We start from the raw sequence: 15,102 nt of genomic DNA, 5'->3' as shown, positions 1-15,102 counted from the left end.
CACACCCCCTTTCGATCGACATATTTTACAATCAAGTGAAACGCAACAAAAATGCAACAAACAGTGACATATGAATGCGAAGGGTACAAAATAAACCCACCTACAATCTGATATATGTGATATATCACTAAGCTTTAGAACTTTGTTGTGAAAATCTCCTTCCGCGTCTGTGGAAACGCTTCCCACCCACACTGCTTGGTGCCTCGTCTGAGCTGCTGTGACGTAGATGACCATAGTAACTAATTATATGACCATAGTAACTAATTAGATGACCATAGTAACCAGAGGTGGGTAGTAACGCGCTACATTTACTCCGTTACATCTACTTGAGTAACTTTTGGGATAAATTGTACTTCTAAGAGTAGTTTTAATGCAACATACTTTTACTTGAGTATATTTATAGTGAAGAAACGCTACTTTTACTCCGCTACTTTTATCTACATTCAGCTCGCTACTCGCTACTCATTTTTATCGATCTGTTAATGCACGCTTTGTTTGTTTTGGTCTGTCAGACAGACCTTCATAGTGCCTGTGTTTCAACAAATACAGTCACTGGTGACGTTCACTCCGTTCCACCAATCAGATGCAATCACTGGTGACGTTGGACCAATCAAACAGACCCAGGGGTCACATGACCTGACTTAAACAAGTGTAAAAACTTATTGGGGTGTTACCATTTAGTGGTCAATTGTACGGAATATGTACTGTACTGTGCAATCTAATAAAAGTTCCAATCAATCAATCAAAAGTGTGAAGGAAAAAATACCCTTTTTTATTTCAACCGTACATCTCGTCAAAAGCCTAAAGACTGACTGCACAGTTCTTGTCTTCACAATAAAAGTGCCGCTCCATCGCGCCTGCGCTTTCAAAATAAGAGTCTCCGAAAGCCAGCGCAAACAAGCTAGCAAGCTACGGAGTTTGCCGCCAATGTATTTCTTGTAAAGTGTATAAAAACGAATATGGAAGCTGGACGAATAAGAAGCCAAAAACCAACCACTTTCATGTGGTATTAGACAGAAAGGAGGAACTTTTTTTCTCCTCCATTTGAAAACGTGGACGTTATCAGCACTACTGTCTGATTACAATCAATGCAAGTCATCAGAATCAGGTAATACACCAACTTATATTCTTGTCTTCATGAAAGAAAGGAATCTATATGTGTTAAACATGCATGTATATTCATTAAAACACCTTTAACATTTAAACAAAAACAGCAAAATAAATATAAATTATATACTGTATATATCAATGTATGTATGTATGTATATATATATATATATATATATATATATGTGTGTGTGTGTATGTTACTCATCAGTTACTCAGTACTTGAGTAGTTTTTTCACAACATACTTTTTACTTTTACTCAAGTAAATATTTGGGTGACTACTCCTTACTTTTACTTGAGTAATACATCTCTAAAGTAACAGTACTCTTACTTGAGTACAATTTCTGGCTACTCTACCCACCTCTGATAGTAACTAATTAGATGACCATAGTAACTAGTATATCATGCAAAAGCGCAGATTCCAACCATTGAAATACTTAGTATAGTTGAAGACTTACGGTCATTAGAAAACATCACTTTACATCTTAAAGAGCTAAAAAAAAATATTTGGGAATGTCCGGCGGGCCAGATTGAAAAGCTTAACGGGCCTTAATTTGCCCAGGTCTGGTTTAAGGGGGAAAAACCCTTACAATATAATTACAAGTTAAATATTTGCATGCATGTAAGAAATACTAAATCTGAACTAAAATTACCACAAAATATCAGAATCAGATTTATTGGCAAAGTATGTTTGACAAGGAGTTTGACTTGGTAGACTGGGCTCTGTGTTCAATGTAAATAAAACAATTACAAAATAAACATTCATGAATATCACTACTGGAAACTTTGAAAACAAAGTTTAAAACGTATTGCATGTTCATCAATAGGGGGACTAGAACAACTTTCTAAACATTCACTCACATTCTGCCCCAAAACATAATCACTGCCAGAAAGTATTATTAATCATTATCAATTCTAACAATTTAAAATTAAAAATTGGTCGTAGTTTGCAGTGGTGTACACATCAAAATGAAAGATTCTGGTTACCTTATTAATTAATAGGGTTTTTTTTTTTTGAAGAGGGAGCAACATTTGTCATGAATCGAGCGCCATCCTGTGGAATATTTTTCAATGTGCACCCAACGAACAACTGCTTGGGACACATTTAGTGATGGGTCCGGCAACACCGATGCATCGGCGCATGCGTCGAGCTCATAGAGCAAAACCCTGTGTCGGTGCGCGTACCGCTTTTAGAAAGTCACGTGACCGATCATGAGCTGTTTAAAAATAAAAATTAAAAATAAAATTAAAAAAATTCCCAGTCCACAATCATCCACAACACGTTCTCTTAGATTTCCATGTTATGATACATGTTCACATTATTTATTGACTGTATCTAAAAAAAGATAAAGATATATTTTTATTTAAATGAAGATATGAAATAATCCTAAATGAAATACAATGACTTGGTTTATATTATTGTATATACTAGGGCAGGGGTCACCAACGCGGTGCCCGCGGTCACCAGGTAGCCCGTAAGGACCGGATCAGTCGCCCGCTGGCCTGTTCTAAAAATAGCTCAAAGAGCAGCACTTACCAGTGAGCTGCCTCTATTTTTTAAATTTTATTTATTTACTAGCAAGCTGGTCTCGCTTTGCTCGACATTTTTAATTCTAAAAGAGACAAAACTCAATTAGAATTTGAAAATCCAAGAAAATATTTTAAAGACTTGGTCTTCACTTGGAATAAGCGGTAGGAAATGGATGGATGGATGGGTCTTCACTTGTTTAAATAAATTCATTTATTTTTTACTTTGCTTCTTATTACTTTTAGAAATACAATTTTAGAGAAAAAATACAACCTTAAAAACTATTTTAGGATTTTTAAACAAATATACCTTTTTACCTTTTAAATTTCTTCCTCTTACTATGATTAAAATTCAAAAAAATTATTCTGGCAAATCTACAAAATCTGTAGAATCAAATTTAAATCTTATTTCAAAGTATTTTGAATTTCTTTTAAAATTTTTGTTCTGGAAAATCTAGAAGAAATACTGATTTGTCTTTGTTAGAAATATAGCTTGGTCCAATTTGTTAAATATTCTAACAAAGTGCAGATTGGATTTTAACCAATTTAAAACATGTCATCAAAATTCTAAAATGTATCTTAATCAGGAAAAATTACTAATGATGTTCCATAAATTCTTTTTTTAATTTTTTCAAAAAGATTCAAATTAGCTAGATTTTCTCTTCTTTTTGTCGGTTGAATTTTGAATTTTAAAGAGTCGAAATTGAAGATAAACTATGTTTAAAAAAATTTTATTTTTATTTTTTTTCGTGTTTTCTCCTCTTTTAAACCGTTCAATTGTTTTTTTCATCATTTATCCTCTACAAAAAACCTTCCATAAAAGGAAAAAAAAATGTACGACGGAATGACAGACAGAAATACCCATTTTGTTATATATATAAATTTATTTATTTAGCTATTCTTGTTTAAATCACACTTACGTGTAACTTACAAATGACAATATATTTATTTATTTAAGTGTGTATCAAACTGGTAGCCCTTCGCATTAATCAGTACCCAAGAAGTAGTTTTTGGTTTCAAAAAGGTTGGTGACCCCTGTACTAGGGCATAAAATCAGTGTCAGTTGAGTCGGTCCATAGGTTGCCTGTAGGGATTTTTAATGTCCAGCAGATTTAGTGACACAGTATCAATGTGTCGAAACGCTTCATGAGGCCTCATCAACCCATCACTAGACAGTGACACATTTTACCGGCCGAAATCATTCTAATTCATAAATAATAAATATAATAAATTCATAAGGAAATACACCAACAAAGGAAGTGTGGCAGTTTGACTCGACACTGTTTTGGGCAGAAGTATAAAATATGAACAATAAAAAGATGTATCTCACCTTATCTGGACTGTGACACGCAAAGTGGAGACTCATTCTTTAAACCCTTTTTGTTTGCCTCTAATGAGACACACCTGTAGGCAGTCCAAATCCTCTAATGAGACACACCTGTAGGCAGTGATTGGACTGAACCACCTCAGGATGCAGTAGGGGGGGGTCGAATTGCTCACAAAATAAATGAAGTCATTATCTGAGGACTATGAACAATTTACAAATAATGTGGGTAGAAAAGTCCAATTGTATGTTAGTATTGAAAAGCGACCATCACTCAAGTCAGGAGTGCGACAGGAAGTCACGTGGTATTTAAAAGTAAGTTCCTAAAATACATTAAAGACAAAATACATGAACTCAACACGCTGTTGAGTCCACCGAGAAACCGTGAGATTTGTTGCCATCTAGTGGCGAAAAAAAGGTATAGCACTCTTCTGATGCATTAGTCCAGTGGTTCTCAAACTTTTTTTGTCATCCCCCACTTTGGACAAGGGGGAGTTTTCAAGCCCCACCTGCCCCCATCGCCCCAACAGAGCGCTAATGCCAAGCTTTAACATTTTAAAATTTATTGAACATCAAGTTGTATACATTCGAACTCAATAACATAAAATAACATTAAGTTCAATAATAAATAAAATAACTGTGCAGCTGTGGTATAACTTGCATCAAGTTCAATAATAAATAAAATAACTTCCATAAAGTTCAATAATAAATAAAACAAAAGTATTATAACTTGCAACAAGTTCAATAATAAATCAAAAAAAGTGTTATAACTTGCATCACGTTCAATAATAAATCAAAAAAACTGTTATAACTTGCATCACGTTCAATAATAAATCAAAAAAAGTGTTATAACTTGCATCAAGTTCAATAATAAATCAAAAAAAGTGTTATAACTTGCATCAAGTTCAATAATAAATCAAAAAGTGTTATAACTTGCATTAAGTTCAATAATAAATCAAAAAGTGTTATAACTTGCATCAAGTTCAATAATAAATCAAATAACTTGCATCAAGTTCAATAATAAATCAAAAAAAGTGTTATAACTTGCATCAAGTTCAATAATAAATAAAACAAAAGTGTTATAACTTGCATCAAGTTCAATAATAAATCACATAAAAGTGTTATAACTTGCATCAAGTTCAATAATACATCAAATAACTTGCATCAAGTTCAATAATAAGTCAAAAAAAGTGTTATAACTTGCATCAAGTTCAATAATAAATAAAACAAAAGTGTTATAACTTGCATCAAGTTCAATAATAAATCAAAAAAGTGTTATAACTTGCATCAAGTTCAATAATAAATCAAAAAAAGTGTTATAACTTGCATCAAGTTCAATAATAAATAAAACAAAAGTGTTATAACTTGCATCAAGTTCAATAATAAATCACATAAAAGTGTTATAACTTGCATTAAGTTCAAAAATACATCAAATAACTTGCATCAAGTTCAATAATAAGTCAAAAAGTGTTATAACTTGCATCAAGTTCAATAATAAATAAAACAAAAGTGTTATAACTTGCATCAAGTTCAATAATAAATCAAAAAAGTGTTATAACTTGCATCAAGTTCAATAATAAATCAAAAAAAGTGTTATAACTTGCATCAAGTTCAATAATAAATAAAACAAAAGTGTTATAACTTGCATCAAGTTCAATAATAAATCAAAAAAAGTGTTATAACTTGCATCAAGTTCAATAATAAATCAAATAACTTGCATCAAGTTCAATAATAAATCAAAAAAAGTGTTATAACTTGCATCAAGTTCAATAATAAATCAAATAACTTGCATCAAGTTCAATAATAAATCAAATAAAAGTGCCACTTTGCAATCTTTGCAAAAAAAAAAGGAGGAGCTATGCATTTGGCAAGACAGGGCAAGTGACAGCACTTTCCCCCAGGAGAGCCACCTTGCTTCACTGTGAAACAGCACGGGTGTATGATCAGCTCCCATTTCCTCACACAGTGCAGAGAACAGTCGCACTTTCAGTGGTTGTGTTTTGATCAAATTTACCGCGCTCACAACATGTTAAAACCTCATTGAGTTCGGGGCTGAGCTGCCTTGACGCGAGTGCTTCCCGGTGAATGACACAGTGTGTGCCCGTCAGATTTTTGTTTCTCTGCAGGCGCTGGCTCTGGCTCGACGACCTTTGAGGTGCGAGTCACAAATGTATATATTTGTGTAATTGTGATCCACACATTAGCCTGCTACCCATCTGCGCGAAAGTTTATTCCGCTTAGCCCCGCCCCCATTAGTTACTGTTGCTATGTCTGTCAAACTTTCGCTCCTACCGAGAAATATAAAGCCTACAGTAAAAATAAGTATCGGTAATTTCCATTTATTTATATAGCGGATTTCACAGACAGAATCACAAAGTGATTTACAGTGTGTATAGAAAATGAAAGCATAGTAAAAAAATAATCTAAGAATATAATAATTAAAAAAAAAAATTGAAAGTGAAATTTCCTCCCGTTCCTTGCGCCCCACCTGTCATGTCTCTATTCCCCACCAGTGGGGCGCGCCCCACACTTTGAGAAACGCTGCATTAGTCAAAGCAACACTGTTACATTACATTCATTATTGGAGCTTATCAGGACCAAATCATTAGATAATAGAGCTGAGCTTTAAGAGTAAAAACTCGACATCCACATCATTGTGTGCCTTTTTGGTAAATCGGTCATTATTAATTTAAAAAAAAAACTGGTCTTAGGGCTAGGCCAGGGGTCGGCAACACGCGGCTCTAGAGCCGCATGCGGCTCTTTAGCGCCGCCCTAGTGGCTCTCTGGAGCTTTTTCAAAAATGTATGAAAAATGGAAAAAGATGAGGGGGAAAAAAATCTATTTTTTGTTTTAATATGGTTTCTGTAGGAGGACAAACATGACACAAACCTCCCTAATTGTTACAAAGCACACTGTTTATATTAAACATGCTTCACTGATTCCAGTATTTGGCGAGCGCCGTTTTGTCCTACTAATTTTGGCGGTCCATGAACTCACTGTAGTTTGTTTACATGTACAACCTTCTCCGACTTTCTAGGACGTGTTTTATGCCACTTCTTTTTCTGTCTCATTTTGTCCACCAAGCTTTTAACGTTGTGCATGAATGCACAAAGGTGAGTTTTGTTGATGTTATTGACTTGTGTGGAGTGCTAATCAGACATATTTGGTCACTGCATGACTGCAAGCTAATCGATGCTAACATGCTATTTAGGCCAGCTATATGTACATATTGCATCATTATGCCTCATTTGTTGCTATATATGAGGTCATTTAGTTTCCTTTAAGTCCTCTTAATTCAATTTATATCAATCAATCAATGTTTATTTATATAGCCCTAAATCACAAGTGTCTCAAAGGGCTGCACAAGCCACAACGACATCCTCGGTACAGAGCCCACATAAGGGCAAGGAAAAACTCACCCCAGTGGGACGTCGATGTGAATGACTATGAGAAACCTTGGAGAGGACCGCATATGTGGGTAACCCCCCCCCCTCTAGGGAGACCGAATGCAATGGATGTCGAGTGGGTCTAACATAATATTGTGAGAGTCCAGTCCATAGTGGATCCAGCATAACAGTAAGAGTCCAGTCCACAGTGGGGTCAGCAGGAAACCATCCCGAGCGGAGACGGGTCAGCAGCGCAGAGATGTTCCCAACCGATATACAGGCGAGCGGTCCACCCCGGGTCCCGACCCCGGACAGCCAGCACCCCATCCATGGCCACCGGACCTGTGTGTCTCCCCTTCTACAAGGGATAGGGGGGAGCAGAGGAGAAAAGAAAAGAAACGGCAGATCAACTGGTCTAAAAAAAGGGGGGCTATTCAAAGGCTAGAGTATACAAATGAGTTTTGAGATGGGACTTAAATGTTTCTACTGAGGTAGCATCTCTAATTGTTACCATATCTCATGACACACTATCTGTATGTAATATGGCTTTTAATTTTTTGAGGCTCCAGACAGATTTGTTTTTGTATTTTTGGTCCAATATGGCTCTTTCAACATTTTGGGTTGCCGACCCCTGGGCTAGGCAAATGGTTATTAACTGATCAATTCCCAAAACATAACACAAAGTTAAGATGATTCATACACCTCATGAGACACTCTACAGTAAGTCAGTAAATTCTTGATGCTCATTTCAGAACTAGAAAAAGGCCCCGCAAACTGAAAATAATCATTTGAAATGAGGAAAAAAAACAGTGAAATAGGAAAAAACGATGGAAAACAAAATATATAACTAAATAAAATCACAATATATTGGTAAATCATTGTAATAAAATTAATGATGAAAAATAAAGAGATTATAAATATTAAAAACAATTTATATAAACAAACCAAGTATTGAGTAGTAATTATTTATTAATTATATGTACCGTATTTTCCGGACTATAAGTCGCAGTTTTTTTCATAGTTTGGCCGGGGGTGCGACTTATACTCAGGAGCGACTTATGTGTGGAATTATTAACACATTAGCGTAAAATATCAAATAATATTATTTATCTCATTCACGTAAGAGACTAGACGTATAACATTTCATGGGATTTAGCGATTAGGAGTGACAGATTGTTTGGTAAACGTATAGCATGTTCTATATGTTATAGTTATTTGAATGACTCTTTCTATAATATGTTACATTAACATACCAGTTGGTTATTTACAGTGTTGGGTTAGTTATTGAAAACCAGTAACTAGTTACAGTTACTAGTTACTTTATTTCAAAAGTAACTCAGTTACTAACTCAGTTACTTACACCAAAAAGTAATGCGTTACTGTAAAAAGTAACTATTTAGTTACTTATTTTTTTCTCCTTTTTTTTTTTTAAGGCTCCCATTAATGCCCTTTTAGCCTTCGTTTCAGTACTGTTATTGCACTGGAGAATAATACAATCTGTTGATCAACTTGACATGCATTTGCATCACTGAACTCTGCTAAGCAATGTGGTTTACATACAACACACAAAGACAAAGATATGTTTCAAAGGGCCAATTTATTTCAGGCCACAACAAATTGACAAAACTATTTTAAATAGCTGCAACATAACATACATAAGTAACAAACAGCATAATAACAACATAGCTGTAAAGCTGGCTTCACCCAAGGAAGGCACACATGACATACACCAAGCCTAATCAGGCATTTTTCTCTCTCAAGGAATTGTGAAATAAAATCATGTATTCAGGAGATCAACACTGTAGTGAAGCCCAGAAGACTCTACGCATTTCCCCAGTTTTAGTTTAGAGATAAGGTAAGATTGGCCTGGCCCACTAGCATCCCTCTTTATGTTTGTGAACTTTATAGTCTATACATTTAGAGTGATGTGATAATCAAACACTCTAGAAGTCTAGAATGAAATAGTATATAAGAGAATTGACAGTGTGTGTACCTTCAATGATGAGCAGAGGCAGAGTTTGTAGTGTTTTCTTTAGCTCGCTTTCCATGTTTATTTACTCACTGTCCAGGTACTTGGAACATGTTTCCCGTGCCATTTGTTGTTTGACGCCGGTATCATGCTAATTAGCTGCCAGAAAACGGGTGACTCCACTGTAGAAATAGCCTGCATGTCTTCTAGCACATACGCTGCAATGGCTCTATCAATGTTGTCCTGGCTAGCATTGCCTCCGTTAAAATCCTTAGGTGGAGGTGAAGTGGCATCGGAGTCTGTGTCTCTCTTTACTAGCTTCGTCGAAGCATGTTGCTTATGTGGCGTGGCGAAGTTGGGAGAGTGGCCGTGCCAGCAATCTGAGGGTTACTGGTTCAATCCCCACCTTCTACCATCCTAGTCACGTCCGTTGTGTCCTTGAGCAAGACACTTCAACCTTGCTCCTGATGGGTCCTGGTTAGTGCCTTGCATGGCAGCTCCCTCCATCAGTGTGTGAATGTGTGTGTGAATGGGTGAATGTGGAAATAGTGTCAAAGCGCTTTGAGTTCCTGAAAAAGGTAGAAAAGCTATACAAGTATAACCCATTTACCATTTATGTAGCTGTTTCAGCAGATTTGAATTGCTGTTTTGGGCAGTATACCCGGGTGCGGTCACTGCTGCTACTCACTGCTCCCCTCACCTCCCAGGAGGTGATCAAGGGTGATGGGTCAAATGCAGAGAATAATTTCACCACACCTAGTGTGTGTGTGACAATCATTGGCACTTTAACTTTAAGTAGATGGGATCTTTGATCCAAAACACAACTTACATTTAACTAAAATGTTCTTTTCTTTGTGCTCGACAAAAGAAAAGTAGTGACAATGTCTCCATGTTAAGAAACTCGACTTCTGGCTTCGCCATGATGTCTTTTTAGTTGTTATGAGAGTAGCGTATGTGTGTGTGTGTGTGTGTGTGGCCCTTTAAGATATGACAGCATGTGAGGTGAGTGACGTCAGTGAGTGAGTGGGCGAGAGAGGTGAGGGAGCGCAACAGGTGCTCTAGCTTGGTGGATGGCTGCGTGCAAGACACCAATAAAGTCACAAAATTGCAACAAACCGCCGGCCTCGTCATTCACCCTCGAGTCCGGAGCTGTAAAGACCCACTGCCGGGTAAAGTGAAGGTTGTTAGCCCCGAAGTACATAGGCTTCCCTGCGCTCCGCTCCTCGGTCGAGGAAAGCACGCCTTTTCTTTTCCTTGTGAGACAGAAGGACGACACTTCTTCTGTTTCTAGCCGATACTACATTAAAAAATAACGTAAAATAACGCAGTAACGCATCATGTAGTAACGGTAACTGAGTTACTGAATATAAAAAATAACGCGTTAGATTACTAGTTACCGCCGAAACTAACGGCGTTACTTAGTAACGCCGTTAGTCCCAACACTGGTTATTTATGCCTCATATAACGTACACTTATTCAGCCTGTTGTTCACTATTCTTTATTTATTTTAAATTGCCTTTCAAATGTCTATTCTTGGTGTTGGATTTTATCAAATACATTTCCCCCCAAAAATGTGACTTATACTCCAGTGCGACTTATATATGTTTTTTTCCTTCTTTATTATGCATTTTCGGCCGGTGCGACTTATACTCCGAAAAATACAGTACGTGTAAATAACAAATTAATCACAATTATTTAGGTTTATAAAGTGATAAGCAGGTGAAGCTGTTCATCCATCCATTTTCTACCGCTTGTCCCTTTCGGGGTCGGGGGGGTGCTGGAGCCTATCTCAGCTGCATTCGGGCGGAAGGCGGGGTACACCCTGGACAAGTCGCCATCTCATCGCAGGGCCAACACAGATAGACAGACAACATTCACACACTAGGGCCAATTTAGTGTTGCCAATCAACCTATCCCCAGGTGCATGTCTTTGGGAAGCCGGAGTACCCGGAGGGAACCCACGCAGTCACGGGGAGAACATGCAAACTCCACACAGAAACATCCCGAGCCCGGGATTGAACTCAGGACCTTCGTATTGTGAGGCACATGCACTAACCCCTGTACCACCGTGCTGCCAGGTGAACTTGTAAAGTTGACAATTATTATCCTCCTTCAAAACCGCACTAAAAGAACACCTTCAGGCAACTTCAACCCTTGACTAACACCCTCCCTTCCACATCCCACCTCCCCGGATTGTAAATAATCATATACTTGTTCTTATGCTATCTGAACTCACTATGTTCTCTTTTCAATGTCCATTTCTCTGATGATGCAATTGTTGATGACTGAAGTGCTGATATCAACCACACCCTCCTCATCCCACCCCCCGGATTGTAAATAATGTAAATAATTCAATGTATATACTCTGATGATTAACTTGTGTGATGACTGTATTATGATGATAGTATATATTTGTACCATGAATTGATTAACGTGGACCCTGTTGCGTTTTATGACCTTTTGTTCCTCCCAGGGAATTCTAGTCACAAGTCGCTCCCAAGCTCTTTACGACACTTAAAGCTGAGTAGAAAAACCACCAGAGACAGAATAGGTATTTTGTAATATATTTGCAAAGCTTTGCATATATACATTGAGACCAGTCCAGCATAGAACATTCAATCGCCCCGCTAAGATGGTCTGCCCCCCCCCCGACCAAACCCTCTCCCCTCTTAAGTCCCTGGCAGTCATGTCTCTCTAGCCAAAACAAATGCCCATTATCGCTCTTTCTAACATTCCAAAGCTTCAAGGTTAACACACACAGTTTACTTGCAGACAAACAGAAAGAGAACAAATGGAAAAACACGAGCTGTTTTCAAATCCATCCATCCATCCATCTTCTTCCGCTTATCCGAGGTCGGGTCGCGGGGGCAGCAGCCTAAGCAGGGAAGCCCAGACTTCCCTCTCCCCAGCCACTTCGTCCAGCTCCTCCCGGGGGACCCCGAGGCGTTCCCAGGCCAGCCGGGAGACATAGTCTTCCCAACGTGTCCTGGGTCTTCCCCGTGGCCCCCTACCGGTCGGACGTGCCCTAAACACCTCCCGAGGGAGGCGATCGGGTGGCATCCTGACCAAATGCCCGAACCACCTCATCTGGCTCCTCTCGATGTGGAGGAGCAGCGGCTTTACTTTGAGCTCCCCCCGGATGACAGAGCTTCTCACCCTATCTCTAAGGGAGAGCCCTGCCACCCGGCAGAGGAAACTCATTTCGGCCGCTTGTACCCGTGATCTTGTCGTTTCGGTCATAACCCAAAGCTCATAGGTGAGGATGGGAATGTAGATCGACCGGTAAATTGAGAGCTTTGCCTTCCGGCTCAGCTCCTTCTTCACCACAACGGATCGATACAGCGTCCACATTACTGAAGATGCCGCACCGATCCGCCTGTCGATCTCACGATCCACTCTTCCCTCACTCGTGAACAAGACTCCGAGGTACTTGAACTCCTCCACTTGGGGCAGGGTCTCCTCCCCAACCCGAAGATGGCACTCCACCCTTTTCCGGGCGAGAACCATGGACTCGGACTTGGAGGTGCTGATTCTCATCCCAGTCGCTTCACACTCGGCTGCGAACCGATCCAGCGAGAGCTGAAGATCCTGGCCAGATGAAGCCATCAGGACCACATCATCTGCAAAAAGCAGAGACCTAATCCTGCAGCCACCAAACCAGATCCCCTCAACGCCTTGACTGCGCCTAGAAATTCTGTCCATAAAAGTTATGAACAGAATCTGTTTTCAAATATGACTATGAATTAAAAATAAGTAACACTTAACTTCGGATATATGTAAATATCTGCCTCCGACAATTAACCCCGACTTAAACAAGTTGAAAAACTTATTGGTGTGTTACCATTTAGTGGTCAATTGTACGGAATATGTACTGTACTGTGCAATCTACTAATACAAGTTCCAATCAATCAATTCCTTTAAAATGATTAGCATAAAAAAACGGTATAAATATGAAACATCACAGACGTAGGTGAAATTCTATTTTAACAATAATTACAATTGTTAAAGCGAATGTTTAATGAAGTGATAAACGGATGAAGGTGACACTTTTTCCCTTTATGCATTTGTAATCGCCTATTGTCGCCCTCTGGTGGGGAAATGTTGTACTGGCATTGATATAATACGTTTTATACATTCTAGTAGACCAGGGGTCGGCAACCCGCGGCTCTAGAGCCGCATGCAGCTCTTTAGCGCCGCCCTCGTGGCTCTCTGGAGCTTTTTAAAAAATGTATGAAAATTGGAAAAAGATAAGGGGAAAAAAATATATTTTTTGTTTTAATATGGTTTCTGTAGGAGGAAAAACATAACACAAATCTCCCTAACTGTTATAAAGCACACTGTTTATATTAAACATGCTTCACTGATTCGAGTATTTGGCGAGCGCCGTTTTGTCCTACTAATTTTGGCGGTCCTTGAACTCACCGTAGTTTGTTTACATGTATAACTTTCTCCGACTTTCTAGGACGTGTTTTATGCCACTTCTTTTGTCCACCAATTTTTTTAACGTTGTGCGTGAATGCACAAAGGTGAGTTTTGTTGATGTTATTGACTTGTGTGGAGTGCTAATCAGACATATTTGATCACTGCATGACTGCAAGCTAATCGATGCTAACATGCTATTTAGGCTAGCTATATGTACATATTGCATCATTATGCCTCATTTGTAGCTATATTTGAGCTCATTTAGTTTCTTTTAAGTCCTCTTAATTCAATTTATATCTCATGACACACTATCTGTATGTAATATGGCTTTTAATTTTTTGCGGCTCCAGACAGATTTGTTTTTGTATTTTTGGTCCAATATGGCTCTTTCAACATTTTGGGTTGCCGACCCCTGTAGTAGACACAAGTTTGAATTTAACCATCAACCTCAACCGGTTGAAAATGACTTTTCGAATGTCCAAAGCTCGAGAATGTAAGAAAGTTTGTCACTTTTCATACTGCAGGTCGTAGTCATGCTCAGGCATACTTTGTTATTATTTTAACCCTTACCTTTATATCCCTCCATTCAAACATGCTAATGTACCTGCGCTCTGCTCTAATTGGTCCCAGTGATGCTGCACTGCTCCACCTGTGTTCACGGGGGGGCCCTCCAGTCAGTAGCCCACCAGCGTGCGGCGCTCCTATTATGCATACAAACACTTCTTTGTTGTCGGGCACTTCTCGCCGCGGCCCACGTAAGGCAGGCAGGCAGACAGACAGAAAAATGATTTAAAAACAAAACAAAACAAGGTGTGTTGCCTGACTTCATTAGTGTGATTACCTGAGGTGCGCTACTTTACGGGGCGGCCCACTTCATACCCTTCGAACTTGAACCGGTCGGCTAATGAGCGCTGGGAGACCGTCGTGAAGGTGGAGGCGGTGTTGGAAGGAGCAACACCTTGCCAGAAACCGACAAGATGGTCGCCTAACGAAAGACATCCTGTAAATGGGTTATACTTGTATAGCGCTTTTCTACCTTCAAGGTACTCAAAGCGCTTTGACACTAGGGGTGTAACGGTACGTGTGTTTGTATTGAACCGTTTCGGTTCGGTTCGGAGGTGCACCGAACGAGTTTCCACACAAACATATTAAGTAGCCGCCTCCGCTTCCTTCTGCCTCTGTTTCTGTCAGTCCTCTACACAGCACCCAGCATTGTCCCACCCACACAACCATCTGATTGGTTACACACAGAGCGGTAACAGCCAATCAGCAGTGCGTATTCAGTAGTCAGTACTTAGCGTTTAGCAGGTAAGCATCAGGCAGCGGACTCTCCCCAAATGATAGTAACATCACTATGAGCCCGTTG

The 15,102-nt window shown here is 38.9% G+C and overlaps 1 protein-coding gene across 5 annotated transcripts in view; it reads right to left on the bottom strand.

Moving 5' to 3' along the window:
* Positions 1 to 4,069, bottom strand: part of sh3gl2a (SH3 domain containing GRB2 like 2a, endophilin A1) — a 103,078-nt gene extending 99,009 nt beyond the window's left edge. For 4 of the 5 annotated variants that reach the window (XM_072916352.1, XM_072916349.1, XM_072916350.1 and 1 more), the window contains exon 1: positions 3,966 to 4,033. The gene's annotated coding sequence lies outside the window, so the exon portion shown is untranslated. Of the gene's footprint in view, positions 1 to 3,965 lie in introns of all 5 variants that reach the window. The other variant, XM_061922969.2, reaches the window with a different exon arrangement.
* Positions 4,070 to 15,102: the final 11,033 nt, after the last annotated feature.

Source organism: Nerophis lumbriciformis, linkage group LG27 (assembly GCF_033978685.3).
Source record: "Nerophis lumbriciformis linkage group LG27, RoL_Nlum_v2.1, whole genome shotgun sequence".
NCBI lineage: Eukaryota > Metazoa > Chordata > Actinopteri > Syngnathiformes > Syngnathidae > Nerophis > Nerophis lumbriciformis.
Note: the sequence above shows the minus strand (reverse complement) of the source record. Positions and strands in the feature narration are given on the sequence as shown.